General features: G+C 36.6%; 1 protein-coding gene across 5 annotated transcripts in view; it reads right to left on the bottom strand.

Annotated features, from left to right (window-relative positions):
- LOC309631749 (uncharacterized protein) overlaps positions 1–27,065 on the bottom strand; it is a 673,620-nt gene that overhangs the window by 302,388 nt on the left and 344,167 nt on the right. The window contains exon 3 of one of the 5 annotated variants that reach the window (XR_014246462.1): positions 11,732–11,812. The exons of the other annotated variants lie outside the window; for them this stretch is intronic. The gene's annotated coding sequence lies outside the window, so the exon portion shown is untranslated. The remainder of the gene's footprint in view (positions 1–11,731; positions 11,813–27,065) is intronic. 5 annotated transcript variants of the gene reach the window in all.

The raw sequence follows: 27,065 nt of genomic DNA, 5'->3' as shown, positions 1-27,065 counted from the left end.
ATAACTGATACATCCTAAATAGCTATAGGAACTCAATCCAACAATGCATCAGAACTCATTATGCCTTTTTCTTCAAAGTTCTAGTGAGAAAAAAACTTGCTAAGAGCTATACGTAACTTGAATTCCAAGGTGATCTGATTTAAATGAGCACCGCACCACAAATTATATATTTAGATGCTTTTCAGCTAAACTAGGAAAGGGAGAATATCTTTTCATCAGGCTCAGGTTGAATTGGAGTGACAGTAGCATAAAAAAAAGCTTATTAAGATGCTTCCATAGCTGTCACTCCTGACTTCAGCAGGCCACATAATTATAAGATAGTAATAAAAATTATTCCAAAGCACTTGAACAATTATATGCTCTTAAAACAGGTTGACGACGAAGGATGCACGTATTTTGAAAGTAGTAGATCTGATTGTTCTTTAAAACTGCAGCAGGAAACTGTTTCTCAGTTAGGGGAGTACATAAACTTATTTATCAATCCATTATGGAACATCTACAGACTCAGAGAATTTATCGTGTTCCATTAAGTAGAGAAATTCCTTCCACTAGGCTTTTCGTTATTCAGGGATTTGAATATCCTTCATCCAACCTCACTGAAGGCCAATACACTCTCACTTTCTACCTCCTAACTCCTCCTGCCCACAACACACACACACACACACACACACACACACACACACACACACGTCGTCATCACATATTTGGCAAAATAAGGTACCAAATAATAAAAACATGACAGGTTGCATTGCAAGGAATTGCTTTCTGATGAAAACGTAAGACGCCTAAAATGTTAAGTTGTTGCAACATTTGTTTTATTTACAACAAAGAGAGCAGAAATGTGAATCATTTAGACAAAAGAATTGGCTGCACTAAAGATCAGAATACGCTGGGGATTAGAGACACAACTCAAGAAGGCTGCGCTTAGGTAGTGACACACTTCAGGACAAAAAGGATTTTGTACTGGGGCATGATTCTATTCTGCTAACAAACAAACAAGGCAAATGATTATTTTTGTGACCTTTACGTGTTATTCTTGGAAAACTCTTTTCATCATTCAGAAATAAAAATCGTTCAACTGTTCTGTGATTTCTTTTTAACCAACGATCTGATACTTTTCTCGGCAGGTTTCCACTTTATTGAGATGTAATTAATATTCAATACAATGCATGAACTTTAAATGTTCAATTTGATGAACTCTGACAATTAAATACAGCCATGCAACCACCATTCAAAATATATATAGTAGAACAAATGTTCCCTGGCACTCCTTTCCAGTCATTTCTCTCCCTACTCCTCATCTAATACGGGATTTCTATCACCATAGATTACTTTTGTCTGCACTTGGATATCATATATATGAAATCCTACAGTATGTGCTCTTCTGTGTATAGCTTCTTTTAATATAATGTTGACATGTATCCATACTGCTCTGTGTATCATTAGTTTTTCTTTTTATTACTAAGTAGTATTCAATTCTATGGATATACTACAATTTGTCTATCAATTCTCCTGTTGTTAGACATTTGGGTTGATCCTAGTATAAGGCTATTATAAATATGGCTGCTATAAACATTCTTCTACAAGTCATGGTAAATACCTCTGAGAACTATTCCTGGGTCATAGGGGAGATGTATGTTTAATTTTAAGAAACTGCCAGTTTTCCTAAGCAGTTGTACTACTAACACTCCCATCACCATTGTATGAGAGGTTCTATCACTCCATAGCTTCACCAAAATTTGATGTTTTCAGTCTTTTTTATTTTAGTCATTCCAGGGCATGTTTAGTAGCATCTCATTTTTGTTTTAGTTTGCACAGCCTGATAACTAATAACACTGAACACTTTTTTAATGTACTTCTGTGAAGTATCTATTCAGGTCTATTGCACCTATTTCTAGTTGGTTATTTGTGTTTTTATAGTTGATTGGTTGGAATTCTTTATGTATTCTGTATACAAATCCTTTGTAAGATACTATAAATTTTTCTAGTTCATGACATATGTATTAATTTTTAATGGAGTCTTTTGATGGGCAGAATTTAATTTTGCCTAAGTCTAATAATCAACTTATGCTTTATGTTTTTTGTGTCCTATACAGGAAAGTTTTGCCTAACCTGAGGTCATGAAGGTATTTTTCTGTTTTCTTCTAGAACTTTTTGAATCTGGTTTAGATCTATGACCCAACTAGAATTAATTTTTGTGTATGGTATGTGATCAGAGTCAAAATACATTTTCTTCCATACAGATACCTAGTTGTTCCTGCAATATCTGTTGAAAAGACAGATATTGCAGGAACAACTTGCAAAAACTGGAACAACTCAAAAAATAGCTTTGGCACTTCCGTTAAAAAAAAGAAAGTCAGTTGACTGAATATGTATGGGTCTGTTTCTAGACTCTATTATGTTCCATATTCTATTTGTCTATGCTTAGGCCAATACCACTGCCTTGATTACTGTATATTTATAATAAATTTTGAAACCAGGTGAAGTCCTACAACTTCTTCTTTCAAGATGGTTTTAGCTATCCTATTTTATTTTCATTTCTATATGTATTTAGAACCATCTTGTCTACTTCTTCAGAATAGCATGTTGCGTTTTTGATATAAATTACACTGAATGTATATATCAAATTAGAAAGTATAGCCATCTCAGCAATATTTCATTTTCCAATCTAGAAACATGCAGTGTATCTCCATTTTTATGTCTTATTTAATTTCTCAGTAATATTTTACAGTTTTTAGTATGGAGATCTTAAGTATCATCAGGTTGATTTTTTTCTTATCTTATTTTTTATGCTATTGTACATTTTTAAAATGTTTTTTTCCAATTGGTGGTGAGTGAAGACTTGCTCTACGGTGGGGGTCCCTTGTAGTTCTATTACAACAGCCCATTCATGGCTATTAAACATATGTTAGCAGTTCAGCTGGTTTTTCCCTCTCCTATCTTTGGTAGACATTTCCTCCAATGATGAGAGCAGTGGTAAGTCTCTCTTCTCCTATAAAGGGATCCTCACACTCTGATGTTTTATTTGTTTGTGTTTCTTTATGTGCTTAGCTTTATAATAGGGATATTTTTTAACTATGATTTTTATAGTTTATCTGGTTTGTTTTGGTTGTTAGAGACTGATGGCCTGTTATGACATTTTATATTCAAACTAAAAACCTTTTGGTGAAATTTTTTTCTTTAATCGTTGTAAGTCAATCTTCCCTATTACTATGTCTGAAAAAGCAAAAATGAAAAGTATCAAATAGCACCCAAGAGTCCAAGCAATCATACTGAAGACTAATGTTTACTTAGTGCTTTCTACATGCTAGCATTTAGATTTATAAATATCAACTCATTCACTCCTCAGAACAACCATATCAAGTAGGTATGGTTACCATTATCCCCATTTTACAGATGAATAAACTGAAATATAAAGTGCTTGTCATTTGCCTAATGAAACACAGTTATTAAATGGTAGAACTGGGACTTGAACACAAGTAATTTGGATTTCAAGCCTACATTCCTACCTACTTCCTCCTAATACCTCTCCACCAAATCTTAGCATTCCTACCTTTATCCTGATTTCCCATATGTAATAGCTATCTGGGTTTTTTCATTATAAATGCTTCTTTCTTCTTTGAGTTTTTTTTTTTTATCTGAATCTCTCCTATTCACTTAGCAATTTGATATAACAGATACAATTTATTAAGTGCACACAAAAAAGATACTATGTTAGTAATTTTGCATATATTGCTTACAAACCTCACAAAAATTCTGAGAAATGGCATTATCCCCGTTCTACTTTGAGGGGGACTGAGGTTCAAACAAAGCACTTTTCTTAATTTCCATAAAAACTAGTGAAGAAATAAAATTGTCATTTGACCCCTCTTGAATCCAAAACCCATAATACAATCTCTCATGAATAATTATCTAAGTCTTCTCCTAAAGTTGCCTTTGCAACCCCTTTGGTCACCATTACTTACTGTAACTGGATATTTATTTAAACACTACTCCTCTGTATAACATCATCATTACTTCATTTTTTCTTGCTGATATTCTAAAACCATTTGTTTGAAATTAAGGGCTCTGTTAATGTCTACTGGGGTCTCTTTTGGAGGCTGTTATGATAATTAAAATTTAGATAAAGAACATCCTAAGAAAATAATCATCAATGGAAAAGAGTGAAAGTCGTCAACCAAGCAGTCTTTGAGATGCGGGCGGTACTGTGAGGCCTGGGGCTGGACCTGATTCTCAGCTCCTGGAGTTGAGAGAAATAATGCAGAACCTCTCTGCTGATGCTCGAAAAGGTCAAAGCTGCTCAAGGCCCTACATCACCACTATTACCATTCCTCTCCAAACAACTCCTCCAACTGACTTTACTCCCTTCAAAATACCTTCTGTGTCCATTGCAACATAGATTCGACAGAAAAAAAAGTTCAGCAAGGCCCCAAACTCCTCCAGGCCAACTCTTAGACTCATCCCACCACCATAATAGCCCAGAAAAATTTTCCAGGTCTGGTCTTGTAAATCGAAAATCTGATGCCTAGTTTCCACAGTTATTTCTTAAATCATTTTAATGAAAGAAGAAAAATTCCATAGTAAGAACTTGCAATCAGAGGAACTGTCATTGATAGGCTAATATTCAAATTATGGTAGGCCCTATGAAAAAACCCATAATCCACGATTTCTGGCCTATTGCTGAAAAGTAATGGTACTGAACAAGATTCCAAAAGACTGAACACTTATATTCATTCTCAGTACAGAAACTCTTCAGAGAAAAAATTGTGCTCCTCCCTTAGGACTGAATCTCATTTCAGACACTTATTCCTTATGACGGCCCGTGTGTAATGATTTAAATGTCATGAAATCCTGCAGATGTGTTTGATAAAGTAATTGAAACTACTTCGTGTAATTTATTTTACTTTCAGTGATGGAAATGTGTGCACATAAATGTCACTGCACTGTCAATGCATTTAATGGCAGCTGAGTATATCCTTTGAGAGTTTCTAGTCAGTGGGGATTTTATCTTCCAAATATAATAAAATTTCTCTCTCCCAACACATGCGTGGACTGAGGCACCGATTAGTGTACAGTATTAATAAGAAATTTCCCCATGTAATCCTCTGACTGCAGAGATGAGGCCAGGACTTTATTGAGACCAAGTTCCTGCTCTAATTTCCGGGATACTTTCACAAATGATACAAGTGGTTCTTTAAAACCCAGACTGCAGCAGCAAATAGTGTCCTTTTTGGAAGTAACATTTGTGTGCCTGGAGCAGATGCTTCTATGACTTGGAGTCAGTAAGCACCAAAATACAGCAAAACCGATGCAGAAAAATGAGCCAGTATCTCACCAAAATAATTTTTGCAAAGGGTTCTATGCCTTAGGATCTCACTTCATACCTTTGCCTATGTATCTTGCACAGGTGAAACTACATCCTGCCTTTGAGTAACCTGCCCTCTGCCTTCTTACTAAACACAGCCATATAAAGAGTCTTTGCCTGACCTGATAGAAAGTTGATTTCGTCTTTGTCATTTGTAAAGCATAAAGCAAAAATATCCTTGTTATTTAACAACGGATATGCTTTCAAATGAGCATACTAAATATGGTTTGATAAAATACCAGGAGTGAAGGAAGACTAAATCCTTGACTATGTACTTGTAATAAAATTTTCAGTTTGAAATGGAATACAATAATCTATAGTTAGTCTGGGCAAATATTTCTCTCAGACTGATTAGGCAACAGTTGTGATAGAAAATTGCAGAAAAGTTAAAAAAAGGAAGGATGTGGCCTCTTCTCATGGTGTAATCCCAGAAGGGGTATTGTTATTCCCTCTATTGCAAAATTACTGGCAGTTTTAAAAATTGATTATTTTTAGTTACTTAACTATATGTTTAGGTTTGAAGACAAGTGAATCAAATACCTAATTAAATGTAGAGTTATTAAATTCTTTTGGTTACTTATTCTCATCTACAGAATTGACTTTTGTATTACATATCAAAGGGAACCTGCTTAGCAGATTAATACCTAAAACCTCTAGAAAAAAATTAAGTGAAAAAATGTATATGTTCATGCATAAAAACTTGCATTTTGTGAAGACTACAAACGCCAAATGACTTACAGGCAACTGGAAATCACACTGAATTTTGCTATTTCGATTTTAAGTAAAATCCACAATGCACAAAAAACACAGAACTGTATTTACTGTCATGATAAAAGTTCCCCTAAATATCATGGTTTATTACATATATTAGTTCCTCTCATATTTTCCTTGGTAACTCACTTTTACTTCTAAAATATCTTCATGTGAGTAAATGAACAGAGCATCTCTTTTCGTGTGGATTGCCAAAGTTCCACCTTCAAAACAATGCAACCATCAAGTAAAGTGAATGAAGACTAAATTTCTAGATTGGACTCTCAGAAGTACCACTTGGACAAGAGGGCTCCTGGCCTGAGCCAGTGCATTTACAGTCTGCTCTTGCCCTCTTCCAGCTATGCCCCTCCACACAGGTAACGGCTGTGCAGCACCAAGGCTCTGGGGCCTTGGGACCCTGGAAATAGCTACTGAAACAGCCTTAGTGTGTTTCCAGGACTTGCACAGGCCTCTTACCAGACGGTAAGCAAAGCCACCATTGCCAAGCCAGAAAGCGGTCAAAAAGATGTGTGTGCAAGGGGCAGCTATACATGAAGCTTGCCAATGGGGACTGCAGCGTGAACACATGGGCACAAGGCACCAAGCACCCTGTGATTCGGGATGGAGAGCTTGGTGGGATGAGTAAGAAGCCATAGGCCATATGTCTGGCTCTCCCCAGGAAGCTCCAAGTATTCCAAGAATTTCAAGTTCTAACTGGTCTTGGGATTTATTGTGAAGACCTATTCATCAAGGTAGGAAGATAGCACATATTTTCTTATAATTGTGTTAGCTTCATTTGTAACTGTTAAATCTTTAGACATATGGTAAGTCAACCTCTATTTTTAGTTGTACCTCCAGCCCAACAAAAGTTAAGACCAGGACCAGGCTTGTCTTTCAATAAAGACTCCAATATCTCTGAGCATGACTACTAGTTGTTCATTTTACCATAGCATGATTTTATCATAAGCTCTAAAACAATAAATGGAACTAACTGCTTGTACATAATACATCATAAAAGCTACAATATGCATGCAAAGGGTAAACATGCTGCATATATACATTATCAAAGTACAGCAGAGAACTTAAATGTATTATTCATGACATGAAACGCAATGATTAGTATATCCAAAGCTACACTGCTTCCTACCTGTGGACATAAAATGATTACTTTTTTTTTCTTTTTTTTAAAAGGTGTGGAGGCAGGGGCAGAACCCAGGGTATGCAGGTCCACAAGGGCTGGGTTCAGATTCTTCTCCACGAGCACGGCAGCTCCCACAGCATCTTGGGTTTTATGCAAGTCATCTTGGGGAGGCCTCTGTACTTTTTGGAAGAGGGGGCGGCCGCCGCACTGGTTTTGCATTTTCAAGACACTCAGAGCCCTCATGCTTCTCCTTGGCCAATTCCAGGAAAAGTGGCCCAAGCTCTCCAGAGCCACATCATCGAAATACAAGCCCAGAGTGAGCTGGGTGGCTGACAGAGTCTTGGTGCTCCAGCCGGGTGTCAGGGCTATGCCTCTGAGGTGGGAAAGCCAAGTTCAAGACATGGGTCCACCAGAGACCTCCCGGCTCCACGTAATATCAAACAGCAAAAGCTCTCTCGGAGATTTCCATCTCAACACTAAGACACAGCACCACTCAATGACCAGCAAGCTCCAGTGCTGGACACCCTATGCCAAACACCTAGCAAGACAGGAACACAACCACACCCATTAGCAGAGAGGCTGCCTAAAATCATAATAAGGTCACAGATACGCCAAAACACACCACTGGATGCATTCCTGCCCACTACAAAGACAAGATCCAGCCTCATCCACCAGAACACAGGCACTGGTCCCCTCCACCAGGAAGCCAACACAACCCACTGAACCAACCTAACCCACTGGGGGCAGCCATCAAAAACAATGGGAACTACAAACCTGTAGCCTGCAGAAAAGAGACCCCAAACACAGTAAGTTAAGCAAAATGAGAAGACAGAAAAACACACAGCAGATGAAGGAGCAAGGTAAAAACCCATCAGACCTAACAAATGAAGAGGAAATAGGCAGTCTACCTGAAAAAGAATTCAGAGTAATGGTACTAAAGATGATCCAAAATCTTGGAAATAGAATGGAGAAAATACAAGAAACGTTTAACAAGGACCAAGAAGAACTAAAGAGCAAACAAACAATGATGAACAACACAATAAATGAAATAAAAAATTCTCTAGAAGGAATCAATAGCAGAGTAACTGAGGCAGAAGAATGGATAAGTGACCTGGAAGATAAAATAGTGGAAAAAACTACTGCAGAACAGAATAAAGAAAAAAGAATGAAAAGGATTGAGAACAGAGACTCTGGGACAACATTAAAAATGCCAACATTAGAATTATAGGAGTCCCAGAAGAAGAAGAGAAAAAGAAAGGGTCTGAGAAAATATTAGAAGAGATTATAGTTGAAAACTTCCCTAATATGGGGAAGGAAATAGTCAATCAAGTCCAGGAAGCACAGAGAGTCCCATACAGTATAAATCCAAGGAGGAACACACCAAGACACATGTTAGTCAAACTAACAAAAATTAAATACAAAGAAAAAATATTAAAAGCAGCAAGTGAAAATCAACAAATAACATAAAAGGGAATCCCCTAAGGTTAAGAGCAGATCTTTCAGCAGAAACTCTGCAAGCCAGAAGGGAGTGGCAGGACATAGTTAAAGTGATGAAAGGGAAAAACCTACAACTAAGATTACTCTACCCAGCAAGGATCTCATTCAGATTCAACGGAGAAATTAAAAGCTTTACAGACAAGGAAAAGTTAAGAGAATTCAGCACCACCAAACCAGCTTTACAACAAATGCTAAAGGAACTCCTCTAGGCAGGAAACACAAGAGAAGGAAAAGGCCTACAAAAACAAACCCAAAACAATTAAGAAAATGGTATTAGGAACATTCATATCAATAACTACCTTAAATGTAAATGGATTAAATGCTCCCACCAAAAGACACAGACTGGCTGAATGGATACAAAAACGAGACCCATATGTATGCTGTCTACAAGAGACCCATTTCAGACCTAGGAACACATACTGAAAGTGAGGGGATGGAAAAAGATATTCCATGAAAACGGAAATCAAAAGAAAGCTGGAGTAGCAATTCACATATCAGACAAAATAGACTTTAAAATAAAGACTATTACAAGAGACAAAGAAGGACACTATGTAATGATCAAGGGATCAATCGAAGAAGATATAAAAATTGTAAATATTTATGCCCCAGCATAGGAGCACCTCAATACTTAAGGCAAATGCTAACAGCCATAAAAGAGGAAATCGACAGTAACAAAATCATAGTAGGGCACTTTAACACCCCACTTTCACCAATGCACAGATCATCCAAAATGAAAATAAATAAGGAAACACAAGCTTTAAACGATACATTAAACAAGATGGACTTAATTGATATTTATAGGACATTTCATCCAAAAAAAACAGAATACACTTTCTTCTCAAGTGTTCATGGAACACTGTCCAGGATAGATCATATTCTGAGTCAAAAGTCAAGCCTTGGTAAATTTAAGAAATTGAAATCATATCAAGTATCTTTTCTGACCACAACACTATGAGACTAGATATCAATTACAGGAAAAAATTTGTAAAAAATACAAACACATGGAGGCGAAACAATACACTACTAAATAATCATGAGATCACTGAAGAAATCAAAGAGGAAATAAAAAAATACCTACAAACAAATGACAGTGAAAACACAATGACCCAAAACCTATGGGATGCAGCAAAAGCAGTTCTAAGAGGGTAGTTTATAGCTATACAAGCCTACATTAGGAAACAAGAAAAATCTCAAATAAACAATCTAACCTTACACCTAAAAGAACCAGAGAAAGAAGAACAAACAAACCCAAAGTTAGCAGAAGGAAAGAAATCATAAAAGTCAAGTCAGAAATAAATGAAGAACTGAAGGAAACAATAGCTAAGATCAGTAAAACTAAAAGGTGGTTCTTTGAGAAGATAAACAAAATTGATAAACCACTAGCCAGACTCATCAAGAAAAAAAGGGAGAAGACTCAAATGAATAGAATTAGAAATGAAAAAGGAGAAGTAACAACTGACTCTGCAGAAATACAACGGATCATGAGAGATTACTATAAGTAACTGTATTCTAATAAAAAGGACAAGTTCCTAGAAATGCACAACCCCCTGAGCCTGAGCCACGAGGAAATACAAAATGTAAACAGACCAATCACAAGCACTGAAATTGAAACTGTGATTAAAAATCTTCCAACAAAAAAAGCCCAGGACAAGATGGCTTCACAGGCGAATTCTATCAAACATTTAGAGAAGAGCTAACACCTATCCTTCTCAAACTCTTCCAAGATATAGCAGAGGGAGGAACACTCCCAAACACATTCTAAGAGGCCACCGTCACCCTGATACCAAAACCAGAGAAAGATGTCACACACACACAAAAAAAACTACAGACCAATATCACTGATGAACATAGATGCAAAATCCTCAACAAAATACTAGCAAACAGAATCCAACAGCACATTAAAAGGATCATACACCATGATCAAGTGGAGTTTATGCCAGGAATGCAAGGATTCTTCAATATATGCAAATCAATCAATGTGATAAACCATATTAACAAACTGAAGGAGAAAAACCATATGATCATCTCAATAGATGCAGAAAAAGCTTTCAACAAAATTCAACACCCATTTATGATAAAAACCCTCCAGAAAGTAGGCATAGAGGGAACTTACCTCAACATAATAAAGGCCATAAATGACAAACCCACAGCCAACATCATTCTCAATGGTGAAAAACTGAAACCATTTCCTCTAAGATCAGGAACAAGACAAGGTTACCCACTCTCACCACTATTATTCAACATAGTTTTGGAAGTTTTAGCCACAGCAATTAGAGAAGAAAAAGAAATAAAAGGAATCCAAATCGGAAAAGAAGAAGTAAAGCTGTCACTCTTTGCCAATGACATAATACTACACATAGAGAATCTCAAAGATGCTACCAGAAAACTACTAGAGCTAATCAGTGAATTTGGTATAGTAGCAGGATACAAAATTAATACACAGAAATCTCTTGCATTCCTATACACTAATGATGAAAAATCTGAAAGAGAAATTAAGGAAACACTCCCACTTACCATTGCAACAAAAAGAATAAACTACCTAGGAATAAACCTACCTAAGGAGACAAAAGACTTCTATGCAGAAAACTATAAGGCACTATTGAAAGAACTTACAGATGATACAAACAGATGGAGAGATACACCATGTTCTTGGATTGGAAGAATCAACATAGTGAAAACAACTGTACTACCCAAAGCAAGCTACAGATTCATTGCAATCCCTATCAAACTACCAATGGTATTTTTCACAGACCTAGAACAAAAAATTTCACAATTTGTATGGAAATGCAAAAGACCCCGAATAGCCAAAGCAATCTTAAGAAAAACAGAGCTGGAGGAATCAGGTTCCCTGACTTCAGACTATACTACAAAGCTACAGTAATCAAGACAGTATGGTAGTGGCACAAAAACAGAAATATAGATCAATGGAACAGCATAGAAAGCCCAGAGATAAACCAACACACATATGGTCAGCTTACCTTTGATAAAGGAGGCAAGAATATACAATGGAGAAAAGACAGCCTCTTCAATAAGTGGTGCTGGGAAAACTGGACAGCTACCTGTAAAAGAATGAAATTAGAAAACTTAATAACACCACACACAAAAATAAACTCAAAATGGATTAAAGACCTAAATGTAAAGCCAGACACTATAAACCTCTTAGAGGAAAACTTAGGTAGAACGCTCTATGACATACATCACAGCAAGATCCTTTCTGACCCACCTCCTAGAGTAATGGAAATAAAAACAAAAATAAATGGGACCTAATGAAACATAAAAGCTTTTGCACAGTGAAGGAAACCATAAACAAGATGAAAAGACAACCCTCAGAATGGGAGAAAATATTTGCAAATGAAGCAACTGACAAAGGATTAATCTCCAAAATATACAGGGAGCTCATGCAGCTGAATATCAAAAAAACAAACAACCCAATCCAAAAATGGGCAAAAGACCTAAACAGACATTTCTCCGAAGAAGATATACAGATTGCCAACAAACACATGAAAGGATGCTCAACATCACTAATCATTAGAGAAATGCAAATGAAAACTACAATGAGGTATCACCTCATACCAGTCAGAATGGCCATCATCAAAAAATCTACAAACAATAAATGCTGGACAGGGTGTGGAGAAAAGGGAACCCTCTTGCACTGTTGGTGGGAATGTAAATTGATACAGCCACTATGGAGAACAGTATGGAGGTTCCTTAAAAAACTAAAAATAGAACTACCATACGACCCAGCAATCCCACTGCTGGGCATATACCCTGAGAAAACCATAATTCATAAAGAGTCATGTAACACAATATTCATTGCAGCTCTATTTACAATAGCCAGGACATGGAAGCAACCTAAGTGTCCATCGACAGATGAACGGATAAAGAAGATGTGGCACATATATACAATGGAATATTACTCAGCCATAAAGAAAAAATGAAATTGAGTTATTTGTAGTGAGGTGGAAGGACCTAGAGACTGTCATACAGAGTGAAGTAAGTCAGAAAGAGAAAAACAAATACCATATGCTAACACATATATATGGAATCTAAAAAAAAAAAAAAAAAGGTTCTGAAGAACCTAGGGACAGGACAGGAATAAAGATGCAGACGTAGAGAATGGACTTGAGGACATGGGGAGGGAGAAGGGTAAGCTGGGACGAAGTGAGAGAGTGGCATGGACATAGATACACTACCAAGTGTAAAATAGATAGCTAGTGGGAAGCAGCCACAAAGCACAGGGAGATCAGCTCGGTGCTTTGTGTCCGCCTAGAGGGGTGGGATAGGCAGGGTGGGAGGGAGACACAAGAGGGAGGTGATATGGGGATATACGTTTACGTATTGCTGATTCACTCTGTTATACAGCAGAAATTAACACACCATTGTAAAGCAATTATACTCCAATAAAGATGTTAAAAAATAAAATAAAATAAAGTGTCCCAAGGCACAATGCACCCACTAAAAAAGAAAACACAACAGCTATAAGGATATATTGTGCAAAACAGGGAATACAGCCAATATTTTATAGTAACTAAAAATGGAATATAACCTTTAAAATTGTGAATCACTATGTTGTATACCTAAAACTTGTTTAATATTGTTGATCAACTATACCTCAAAAAAAAAAAATGTGGACTTTACAAAAAAATGGTTTGGAATGTGACTTCGCAAGCTTTATTAAATAAGCTTTAATTACTTCAACTGAAACCATGAAAAAACAGAAAACTAAAAAACTGAGTTCTCTCAGTTTCAAAAAATATATATTTGCAATCACATTTCTTATTTATTAAAAATGTTAAAGTCAAAGGATATGTAAAAAATAAAGAACCCACAGTTATAACTTAAGAAAGTACGTGCACTGAAAGAGAGGGACTTTGCTGCTTCAAGTCTTTGCTACAATATGGTTCTCTTCAAAATGCTTGAGCGGATTCTTCACGGCAGAATGGATCAAACGGACCATGGTGGACCAGTAACAAAGGCAGAGGCTGTTTGTATTAGTGCATGTTATGTGTCGAGGACCTGACTTTTAATTTTTAAGCATATCTCTGCCAGATTTTAGAGCTGTCAGAAACTTGCTTTAATTCAAAGGATTGAGAAAACTAACGTTCATGAAGTGAAATGGTCTTTTTAGCTGGTGCCCCAAGTCTTATACCCAAATGGCCCACTAAAGTAACAAAAATGATCCTTTAAAAATAGAATATTTGATAAACCAAAAGAATCATTATAGATTGTGCTGAGCCTAAATTTTATCATGATAACGAGTAATTTGGCTACCAACAGCAAAAAAAAATGCAGCATCCTATGCATATTCTCTGCCCTTTTTAAACAGATCACAAAATCAAAGATAACTTAATGTCAACCCTCCTATAATATGAAGAACCTACTTATTCAACATGATTCATGTTTATTTAACAAATATTATGCAGTACATACTATGTGCCAGGAACTCTTGCCAGCACTTTATAAATAGAAACTATCAAAATCATAACAACCCTCTGAGGTCAGTACTATGATTATGTCTGTTTTACAGGTGAGGAAACAGAGGAAGGGAAGTTAAGTGACTTGGCCAAGGTCACACAGCTCTGAGTGAAGAGCTGGAATTCAAACTAAGCCCAACTGCTCCAGAGTCTGAATTCTTTAACCATTATGCTATGCTGGCCATTTTTTGCACTACTCAGAACTTTATCAATGCAAGTGAAAGAAACAAACTTAACTAATTCAAGCAAAACAGCAACAACTTAAGAAAAAAAAAAAAAAGCAGTACATAATATATTGTTATGTATAACCATGAAGTCGGTGAATTTGACCCAGCTTTCAAACAAAGCCACTGGAACGATCACTCTGTTTTCCTCTTCCAATGGGTGGCAAGAATGCCCCCTGCCAAATTTCATAATTAATAGTTTTTTATACTTGCAATCTTAGGCAAGAAGGGTCCCCCCTCTTCATCTCTAATTCCAAAAATGTCCTAGGGAGAGCTTGTGCTTGGGCCACGGGTCCACCTCTGAATGAATCACTACAGCTTGTAAGGAGCACAGAATACAATGCTCTGGTTGCCCAGATCTAAGGCATGTATACCACCTGTGGTTTCTGAGAGTCAATGACCTCAACCTGAATCTTAAGGAGTTTCTCCCATGAAATATTGTATTACCACAAGAATAGAAAAAGATGTTGAGCAGGAAGAAATTCTGCACGACACAAGTAAAGGCTTCTTTCATTAAAAAGATTTTAGCAGATGTCCAAACATACAAGCTATTTTAAGTCGTCATTAAAATAGTACTTGTTAAAAATCTTGTATCATGATACAACAGAATATATAACTACAAATATTTTCTCAACACATTAATTTCATTTTCAAATATATTTTACACAAAGCCCATAGACTTAAATTCTTAAATTTCAGTATGATCATGTAACTACAATGAACAGAAACTTAGATTTGCTTCTGTTAACACCAGACCTTGTAGTACAGTATCTTTTGCTTGAAATTTCCAAAATCAGAGGCAGTGATACTCATTAATGAAACCTGCAGTGGTTTTGCTTTTAATTTTTGAATCCTGTCTTTCTGGTATTTTTCTAAAATGTTTGGTAATTTAAGGATAGAACATTAGTATGTAGAATTTACTGGTATGTCCATACAGATGCTTTTTGGAAAAAGTTAAAGGCATACTTCAAAATAAATAAAAATCATGATCAATATGTAGTAATGATTTTATGAAGTCAATATCCCTAACAAAAATTATTCTGCAGTTAATTTGAACTCTTCCCTGTGATAAATGTGGTTATCTGTATTAAACTACATAAGAAAGAAGATTCTAAAGTAAGAGGGAGATAGTAGAGGAAGGAAGAAAAAATAATTTCCAGTTGTAACCAGAAGAGAAGAATAGAAGTCCTATGGAAAGGCATTTTGTGTGGTATTCTTCTCAGGTTCCTTTAAATGCATCCATTGATTGGGAAGACAGCAACTACTGGAGTCAAAAGACGTCTCCAATTCCACAGAAGTACGATAGTATAGGAAAAAGTTTTAAATTGCAGTAAAAGTAATTGAGCTTAGATCTCAAAGAAATCATTGAAAAAATAATCCTTCACACTGAAAAGGAAGAACTTTTGAAAGGAAGAACACTTTGGAGTATATGCATTTCTAACTAGCAAAACAATATCCCTTTTCTGACTCATTCTATAATTTGTTCTGATCTAAGTTGAGACTTATGAGTTCTTTCAACAGTTTCAACATTAACTAGGGCACGCAGATTGTGTTAACCTAAGATATAGTTTATTACTAACACAGACATTATTACTTAATCTTTTATAAGATAATGCATCATTTCTCTTTATCTCCAGATTAATTTTCTTTCCTAAAGCAATTTTGAAATATCTAACTGCTAATTGCCTTTTGCATAAATATAGAATTTTTTAAAGACTCAGTACACTTTTTGAAGAATAAATATCTTTTCATTTCCACACATAATTCAAAAATGGCAGAAAATATTTTACACAGATTTGAAAGAAATCTCAGATGCAACCCCAAAATGTCAAGCAAATATTACTTTCCATTTTCCAGGGGATTTTCTTTTCAAAAAAATAGTTTCAGTATTTATTAGGTATTCTCAACCCCTCCTCCTAAGACATAAGGAAGAGTGGACGGAAGACAAATGCCACAGAGGGTTATGTAGTGATACAGAATAATACAGTAATCAAACAGGCAAAGATTATTCCTACTTTGTTAATGAATTCTGTTCCTGAGTATCTATCCTTATAACTGGTCTGGCTATATATCATCTAGAAATGTACAGAGAAATCAAGTAAAGGATGAAGAAGCAGAAACAATTGTTGACTACACACTTTGTTAGTGGTTTTGTCCCAAGAGACATAAGTAACAAGAGAGCTATGTTTAGAGAGAATTAGTCAGCAATTATTTTCAGGATGTAGAGAACCAGGGAGGAACTAGAGAACAAAACCACCTGGGAAGAGTAGGGGACCGGAACTCACATTTATTGAGAAAGTCCCACATGGCAAGCACTGTGCTTCACGCTTTCACTGTAGGACATCATTTCCCTCAATAGTGGTTATTCAGTGGGTTGGTGGTCATGATATATTCAAAATAGACAAAGAAACAAAGTCACCAGCTTGAGGTGACTCTCTACAAGAAATCTAGAGGGGTTAGGTGTTAAGGAGAAAAGAAGAGAACATTTAGATTAATTAGTTAATGAAATGGGTGAAGGAGGAGGATGAATAAAAATAATGTATAGATAGCAACAAAATTCCTATTGAAGGTGTCTTTCTAGAAAAGATAATGCAGTAGAAATCAATGAGGCTATTCCAATTCCCCAAGCCAGAAACCAACTGTGATAACCAGAGAGATACAAGCACACTAATAACAAGGGATGGTACCAAACCCCAACATAGGAATGCCTGCAAGATATAATCCAAACAGAATAAAAGAAAATATGGGCTGATGAACAACTCCTTTAAACAAACCAGCAAAAACAGAGTACTGCTGCAAGAAGTAAACAAAGACAGTTTTGTCAAACTGCTTTAATTTGAAGCAGTAAAGGCTGGAGGAATTGTGCTGCTATGAGAAAGACACGAGATGTACCACTGTTCCCTTCCTCACAGGACTCTAAGGCCATGATGGGGGATTTACAATGAAGGGATTCGACCACGTCCCCAGAAGGATGAGGGATGTAGCATGCCCTCAACTGAGCAAGCTGAAAAACCAAGTAGAAGGATTATACAGAGCCAAACTCCATAGCCAAATTCTGGAATTGAGGACAGAATGACAAGAAAACAAAGTCAGGAACGCTGGCCCTTAGTTTAGTCGTTTCAACAGATATTAAGAGCACACCTTACAGAAACAAAGTCACCACAAATGTTGGGTGAATTTTAAAAGCCTCTCATCCAAAGCAGTGATTAGATTTTTAACATTGTTGATTCTACTTCTCTTTTCAATAGCTTCTAAGCTTATATAGCTTCCAATACCACTTAAAACTCTTCAGAGATAAAAAAATTTTTTTGCTTAACCCTATCATACTCCTTTTTATGTAAGTTTATTTGCTTATCACCCATTGAGTCTGTTTATTTAATTTCCTTGAGAGAGCAAAGCAGTTTTTTTTTTATTACAATGAAAGTAGTATACATTTAATTGCATTTATAAAATATGCAAGAATTGACAGAGCAGAGGAATCCTTTCAGACCAATTACTGGCTGAATGAGTATACAAATTTTCTTAACTATATGGATAAAGGTATGGTGCTAGTAACTTTTATAGAGATTTGTAACTTATTAAAATATTAGCAAAGCAGTTTTTGTTTAAAGTTTTTTTTTAATTTATTTTACTGAAGTAGAGTTGATTTACAGTGTTGTGTTAGTTTCTGCTATATAGAAAAGTGATTCAGTTATACATATAAACATTCTTTTTCATATTCTTTTCCATTAGGGTTTATTACAGGATATTGAATATAGTTTCCTGTGCTATACAGTAGGATCTTATTGTTTATCCATTCTATATATGCTTAAAATTTTCTTCTGCTGCCTTTAATGCAGCTTCAAAAGCATACTTCTGCATCTGTACTTTTGCCTGTTATGTTTAGTTTCACTTTTACGTTGAAGGTTTTCTTCATGAGTTTTTGTAGGGCTGACGTTCTACTGGAGAAACTCTAATTAGATCTGCCATTGGGAGACTGGGATTGACATATGTACACTATTGATACTATGTATAAAATAGATAACTAATGAGAACCTACTGTATAGCACAAGGAGCTCTACTCAGTGCTCTGTGGTGACCTAAATGGGAAGGAAATCCAAAAAAGAGGGGATGTATGTATACATATAGCTGATTCACTATGCTGTACAGCAGAAACTAACAACATTGTAAAGCAACTATACTCCAATTAAAAAAAATTCAGTATATAAAAATTTTAAAATATATATATGTATAAGTTAAGATGTAAGTTAAATAAGAGATTGAAGTAACTGGAAGTTTGCCAACACTTCATCTTATAGAAGTTGATTGTTATTGAAGTTGGTATCTTGAGTAATACAGAATCCAGAAGGTTTTTTCAAGTCTTAATATCGATCTCTATCAATTTGGAGGCCTTCCAAATTACAGAAGAGAAAAATAAAGGAACTCTGGCCATAAAAGAAAAAGCAAAGAGGTAAGGCGCATCAAAAAAAAAAGATTGCAATAGCACCAAGAGACAATTTCAAGTTTAAGGTAAAAGCTTCAAAGGAACAAAGAATGTTACTTTTATGAACAAAAGGACAACGCTCAAAGGCTATACTGTCATCAACTTTTATGCATCAAATACAGCATAAAACATAAAGCAAAAAGAAAAGGGTTGGAAATAAAAGTTGACATTAACAGAAACATAATAATGCAATAAGAGCTCTCCTGACTCTCTAGATTAACTGACAATTTCTATTCCTCTGCAAAATATGCTGACATATCCATAGCAGTCTAAACACTGACCACCACCATCCACCAATGGATTGCACCCCACTGCGCACTCATACCTTTCTACCCCCACAAATCGAGTTGTATGCTTACCAAGGGTCAGTCCTATTTGTTCCCAAACGTGCTGACATCTGTTGTAGTTGATGGTGACAATGGACCCGATATTATGTATTAAATAGCATGTATTAAAATGTGAAAATAGAGTTTATACTTAATTAAAACAAACGGTTTGTAAAGACTCCAACAGTGTGACTCTCTAAACATTCCTGTCAAATTAGGTGTGGGGACACAAATTTAAGTTGTTGGAAGATCAGACATTAATTGAAAAAACCTACACATTATTCTACATTCAAATCACTTTCAAAAATGTCTCTAAACTCTCATTCCACTTTAAAAATCTACAATTAAAAGTGATAGACTTTACACAATGGGTGTGGTTTAAACCAGACAAATAATAGAACTCCAATGTAGGGCCCGTACTCTAAGAGACTTTGGCTCTTCATCAAAAGATTAGCAACTAAATGTCTATCTGTTTTATTTAAGCGAAAATAAAAGGTCTTCTGTATATTCTTTTCTTCATCCCCTGTCTTAACAGACATGTTGGATTTATTGATTTCCTCCAGTCCTGATCATGCTACACAGTATTTAGTGTTGTGCAATATTTTAACACTCATTTCTCAGTGTGTGACAGATTAATTAGTCAAAAGTAAAATGACCATATGGAGAGAATGACTGGTAATAATACAATTAATAAGTTGGGTTTTAGAGATTTATGCATAGACTTGCAAAGAAACAATACTCGTTTTTAAACGTCCCTTGACCATTTATAAAACCTGACCACATTTTAGGCCAAATATAAAAACAAACTTTTAAAACTAGCAACATTAGGATCTACATTGTTTGACTATGGTGTAAAGATCCTGAAACTAGAGCATATCTTGTGTGTTTGAAGACATGAAGTGTTCAGTATGACTGAAGCAGAATGAACTTGGAGGCCATTGTAAGGACTTTGGATCAAACTTTGGAGACACAAGTGACAATCTGTGTTTTTATTTTTATTGTTTTGTTTTTTTGAATTTGCATAGAGTGAAATGTTTTTCATATGGATTTTAATAAACATATAGCATCATATATCCACCACTCCAGCACCAAACAGAATAGTGATCTATGTGTTTTCACAGTCTCAATTGGGCAACTTCACCATAAATAGGATTGTAGAGTCAAGGACATGAATGGGGAAACCAGCTAGGAGGCTGCTGCAAAAAGCATGGATGATATGTGGCCTGAAGCACGATGATGGCAGCGGAGGTGGTTTAAATTTCCTGTGTTCAATAAGTAATTTTAAGTTTGAGTCTGTTTGATGTACTGCCAGACTGGACATGTATAATAAGAGAAAGAGAAGAGCCGAAGATGAATCTAAGTTACTTTGAAGAAGTAAAAGGAGGATGTTGATTTTGAGATGGGAACAAGAGAAAAAGTTCAGGGTGAGATATAAATAATGTTAATTTTGAATGGTCTATGACACATACAAATAATGAGTCAGCCTTCGGATGTATGATCATGAAGTCAAGAAGAAGGTCTTGGCCCAAGATATATAAATTTGAGAGCTGCCAGCACATAGATGGCACTTAAGGCTACTAGGTAGGATGATATCACCAAGGGACTCTCTACAGATGAAGAAAAGGTCAAACAACTCAGCCCTGGAGGTTGGAGAAGTTTGAGAGGTTAAGATGCACCAGCAAAGGAGACTCAAATGGAGCAGCCATTGAGATATGAGGTAGACAAATGTGTAATATCTTGGGAACCAAAGCAAGAAAGTACTGCAAGGATGAGGGAGTAACTAACTGTTTCAAATCCTGTAGAAAGGTCAGATAAGATGAGGACTAAAAAATGCCATTGGATTTAGCAACTTGGAGATCATTGGAGACCTCCACAAACACTCTTAAAATAGTTCTGGGTATAAAATAAAATCTGACTGGAATAGGTTCAGTCTAATAGAAAAAAAAAAGAATTGCAGTCGATGCACAGAGCTAGATCTTTTTAGAAGCTTTGAAATAAGTGAAAGGAAACAGAGGTAGTAGCTGGGAGAAGTAGAAGCAGTTGGTTTGTTTTGTTAAAATAAACCACTGTATGCTCATGGAAAAGTTCAATGAAGAGAGAAGTCTGATGATGCAAGAATAGAAAAAGAGAATTGCTAGGGAAGTTCTTAAGAGGATAAGGGCATGAGATCTTGTGTACAAATAGATGGGTTTCCTTTGCTAGGAATTTAGACAATTCATTCACACAAAGGAGCTAAGATAGTAACTAGATTTATCATGGTGATCATTTTGAAATGTACAGAAATATTGAATCACTATGTTGTGTACCAGGAACTAACAGCGTTGTAGGTCAATTATACTTCAAAAACAAACTTATTAAAAAGAGATTAGATCTGTGGTTACCAGAGGTGGGGGAGGGAAGAGAGGAACTGGACGAAGGCAGTCAATAAAGTACCAACTTCCAGTTTTAAGATAAATAAGAACTACAGATGTAATGTACAACATGACAAGATAATTAACACTGCTGTATGTCATATATGAAAGTTGTTAAGAGAATAAATCCTGAGAGTTCTCATAGCAAGAAAAAATATGTTCTTTTCTATTTCTTTAATTTTGTATCTGTATGAGATAATGAATGTTCACTAAACTTACTGTGGTCAACGTTTTATGATGTATGTAAGGTAATCATTATGCTGTACACCTTAAACTTACAGTGCTGTATATGAATTGTATCTGAATAAAACTGGAAGAAAAAAAAGGTGTTAAGGCAGAATACATGAGCACTGACATAGGTAGAGAGATTAGACTGAGTAAACTGAGGCAAATGCTCTTCTGATTGCTTTCATTTTATCATCACCAGCCGAGAATGATGATGAGGGAAGAGATGATAGAAGTTTTAGAATAAAGAAAAAGGTCTGAAAAGTTAGCTAAAGACTGAGGGAGTGAGTATACTTGGGAAATATAATATGGCTATTAGGCTTCATTAGAACCCACTTGAGGTTAGTTGTCCTAAATTCAAAACAAGACCAGTGAGCATGATGGTAAGTTTTTCTCCAGCCATGTTTGGCTTTTCAGATATGGGCACACATTAGGCAGACAGTTGGATTTGACTATAGTTGTGATTTTGTCAGGCAGTAGAGTAAAACAAGAGAGATAAAGGGAGCTGTGGTTTTATAGCAAAGGAATGATTCTAATTATGAAACATGAAATATTCATTGTATAAATTTGTGTAAATAAAGGTGTGGGGCATTTGCTGAGTTAAGGACATGGAAAAGTGATAGATAAGCTAATTATAAGTCCTTGATTGTAAAAGGATTGTTGAGTTGGACTATTAAAGGGAGTCAGCTGGAAAGGCAGGAAGCGGTGGTCAGAGAATGGGAAGCTAGAGATTGTAATGATAGAAGGGATGTAGTTAATAATAATGACAAAATCTAGGCTATAAACAAGAGTGGTAGATATAGGGCCAGTATCATTGGAGGACATAAGGCCAAGGACATGAGAGGTTAGGATATTGCATGAACTTTAGATGTTGACATCACCAGGAATTATGACAGTACTTGTATAGGAAGAAAAAATTGATACAGGAGCTCAATTTTTTGAGAAATAAGAAGTGAAATACAGACAGTAGATGACTTCAAAAAGAAATAATGAGTGACAGGGTGTACTAACAGGAGATTCAAAACTCAGGGTTCCTTTCTTTCATTGGGAGAGAAAGAAACTAGTCTATATGCATTAATCAGGAGCTAAGAAAAATCCTACTCCTCCATTCTCAGCAGCTTAGGAGGGCTTCTCCCCCACTTTTGTTTCGCCACTTTGGGGAGGAGACCAGCCGATCTAGGGAAGCTCTTTCAGAATAAAGCCAATGGCATAGTGTTGTTATGCAGAGAAAGGGCCTGAGTTTAGCTCTGCAGCTTGGCTCTCGGGGCATAGAAAGAATCCAGAAATTCTCATATGCCCTAAGGACAGCTGTGGAAGGTAACTGATGGGATGTCTTGTAATTAATTGATGGGATGACAAACAGGGCATGGACACCTGTATCTGCCGGCTGCAGACCACACAGGCTGGAGGTGAAAGGGAATCACAGCCAGACCTCATTGGCAGCCAGTGTACCTGGAAGAGCTAAGGTGGCATCAAGACAGCTGACAGGACCATAGGTCCTGTCCAAGCCAAGAGAGGAGAGACCCCATGTCCTTCATCCTCAAACCTCAGCAGAGGATGCCAACACATCAAGATGTGACAGGCTGTTAAGGGATATCGTTGCTGCAGAATGCAATAAAGATCCAGAGAACAGCACAAGGACACACAGAGAGCTGTGGCCCTTTCTCTGAAGCCAACGGAGACAGTGAGCATCTTTGTACACTCAGACTCCGTCTTAGGGTAAAATATGAGAAGGAAACAGAATTCTGAAAATCTGAACATATAACTGAAGGGGACTGTTTTAACCCCGTCAGTAGCTTGTGACAAAGATCAGATCATTTATAAGAAATGAACAAGCTATTTCTTTATATATCTGAATGTAGAGGCCTTTTGTAACACATACACTGAGTGCTTAAACAAAAGTAAAATAAAGAACTATCTTTCTAGTTATCTACAGATTCTTTTATAGATAGAGGAGTTCAAATCAGCTTCAACGCAGCTATGAAATCAGTCCTTAATCTTGAATTAAAAACTGAATTCTGACATTATGGTCTGTTTTGAAGAGGATTTAGGTCAGTGGTATGAAACAGAGGAAACCACACTGCAGCGCAAAGTGATCACAACGTGGCTGAGAGAAATCAGAAGATCAAATGATAGAACATTACAACGCCACAATTCTAGGTCAGTGGCAGGAGGCCACCTCTTCCTTCTGGGAGTTGAATCCTATCTGGGCCAAGGGTTCAGGCTCTTGCAGGTTCAGTGGCCAAAAGTGTGCTGGGGCCAGGGGTGGAGATAAAGCAAATACCTTGGCCTCTATTCTGGTGCATCTAACAAGCCCAGTTCCCCTGAGGGTAGTGTTTAATGTAGCACAGGTTGACAGAAGAATAAACAGATAATCCTTTTTTCACCTACTGGTCTTTTACTACTCCGGAATTTAAGCCCATAATGTAGCAAAGAAAACCATATTTACATGTGATAAGGACAGAAATAAAGCCCAGAGATGGGGTGGGGGTGGGGGGAGGAGCTCAAATCTTTGCGAGACTTCTCCAGGATAAAATGACAAATTGGTAAGAACAATTCCAATTAAACCTTGTTGAAATTAATAAATGTTCTTATCCTGTTTCCCATTATCTTTGTTAATAGGTCTAATGATCCTATTAATAACCACAGCTAACATCTATGGGCACTAGGCTACAGTATTTACATATATTATCTCCTTCAATTCTTACAACGATCCTATGAAGAAGTTACTGGTTTTATCATCTTATAGATAAAACTGAGTCTTAAATGTATGGACACCAAGGGGGGAAAGTGGCGGGGGGTCGGTGGTGGGATGAACTGGGAGATTGGGATTGACATGTATACACTGATGTGTATAAAACTGATGACTAATAACAACCTGATGTATAAAAAAATAAATAAAATAAAATTCAAAAATTCAAAAAAAACCATAAAGGAAACAACAACAAAAAAATACCCTGAGGCTTAGACAGATTAAGTCATCTGTAAAATACACAGTAAGTAAGTTACAAAACAGGAATTTAGGCCCAAGACTCTTCATTTCAGGGCTCACGTGCTTCACTAGTCAACAACACCTTCCATGTGGTTACCATTTATGTAAGACTAAGTTTATAGAAGGTGTTTTGTACCTCACCTTGTATGATTTAACCCTATGAATTAGGGACTAGTATTATCCTCATTTTTAAAGGAAACTAAGGTAAAGAGAAATACTGAGCCCAAGACCATCTCCAACAGGAGAGAAACGGGGAATAAGGTTTGCAGAGAGAATTTAAGCTGACCATTCACAGTAGACATTCACTCATGTTTTATTGGAGTTTTTTAAGTCTAATTTTACAGAACACTAAATAACTTACATGTTAATCCAGTAACAAAAATTCACCTTCCAAATGTAGCCAAATAATTTATCTAATTACTATATCACTGACCCTTTCTCTTCAAATGAATAAGTACATATCTGAATATATGCTGTATTCACCTTACATATTGATGGAGTTATAACTTTCCATAAATCCATTTTCTTCCCCAGCTGCCATTGCCAAACTTGACTCGTCTCAGAGAATATACCCGGAGAGAAAAGCATCCAATTCTTTAGTTAGCAAGCAACTCAGAGGCAGTTTCAAACAAAGGAAAAGCAAGAAGAATTAGGCAGGAACCACACATCTTGATGGCTCGGGAGTGGCCCAGTATATACCTGCTAATCCAGTGGCCTGTCCTGTTCAGTGTTTCTCTAGGACAAAGCATCACACTTGGCAGGATATATTATATGATCACCCCAACTGCAGGTGAGGGAAAAATCTCTCTCCCCCTGGTGGACCCCCATTTAGGAAAGCTGTCAGTCACAGCCTCATCTAAGCCTGTGACCCAGACAGCCTTGCTGCAGAGGTCCAGGCCAGGATGAGGAAGAGGGCAGAGAGGAGGAAGGCAGGGTAGTAGCAGTGGCACTAGAGGACCAAGGTCTCATTACCACGGCCCTGTTGCACAACTCATACTCTCTAAACCTATTTCTCTATTCTCTAGATTTTTAAGTTCATGGTTTTCAAATCGGTTCAAAAGAGACAACAACTGTATGGGTGAACATTCACCATATTGGAAAAGTTTTTAGAATTCACTGCTTTACATGTGAGGAATACGTATATTTATAATTTAATACAGGAAGACTGATACTACAACTACAGAGAAATATATAAAATCTGTGGTAATGTTCTCAAAACACTTCGTTTTCCTCTTGTGTTTAATATTTAAGTTACACTAAATAATACATGTAGAATGGATTTAACTTTTTAAAACTGTCTTCATCATTTCATTTGTTCCCTATAACATGTGGTAGGTAATAGGGAAGATAAAATCTCCTATTACTGATGTATTTTTAAAATCGTATCTTTGCCTTAGTTTCAATAATACATATCTCAGAAACCAGAAATATTCTTTTTAAAAATTTTATTATTTTTGGCTGCATTGGGTCTTCGTTGCCATACGCGGGCTTTCTCTAATTGCAGCGAGTAGGGGCTACGCTTCATTGCGGGGCACGGGCTTCTCATTGCGGTGGCTTTGTTTGTTGTGGAGCACAGGCTCTAGGTGCACGGGCTTCAGTAGTTGTGACACACGGGCTGAGTTGCTCCGCGGTACGTGGAATCTTCCCAGACCAGGGCTCAAACCCGTGTCCCCTGCATTGGCAGGCGGATTCTTAACCACTGCGCCACCAGGGAAGCCCAGAAATATTCCCTTTTTTAAATATCTTAACACAAGTTTGGGCAAAATGGTGGTGGGGATGGCGTTACATTTTGTTCAATCTCCGCAATCCTGTTTAAAAAGCTGACAGAAATGGGGTGCTACTGCTAATTGGTTCAGGATTTATTTGGGGGGTGACAAATGTTCTGAAACTGACTGCACAAAAGTCACACAACTCTGTTTATACTAAAAGTCATTAAATTGTACACTTTAAATGGATGAATTGTATGATATGTGGATTGTATCAATAAAACTCTTAAAAAACTGAATAACTAGCATATTATGGTGAGTTAAAAGAGGCCACAGTTCTTAGACATTTCTGCCATCAAAAGGCAGGGCTATTTCCCTTGCCCTTGAATCTGGGCTGGCCTGTGACAGCTTTGAATAATAGAGTAGGTGAAAGTGATTCTATGCCACTTCCAGGCCTAGCCTTTAAGAGAA

The sequence above is a fragment of the Balaenoptera borealis genome (assembly GCF_965194805.1).
Source record: "Balaenoptera borealis genome assembly, chromosome: 7".
NCBI classification, from domain to species: Eukaryota; Metazoa; Chordata; class Mammalia; order Artiodactyla; family Balaenopteridae; genus Balaenoptera; species Balaenoptera borealis.
The sequence above is the reverse complement of the archived record's forward strand: the minus strand, read 5'-3'. Positions and strand labels throughout refer to the sequence as shown.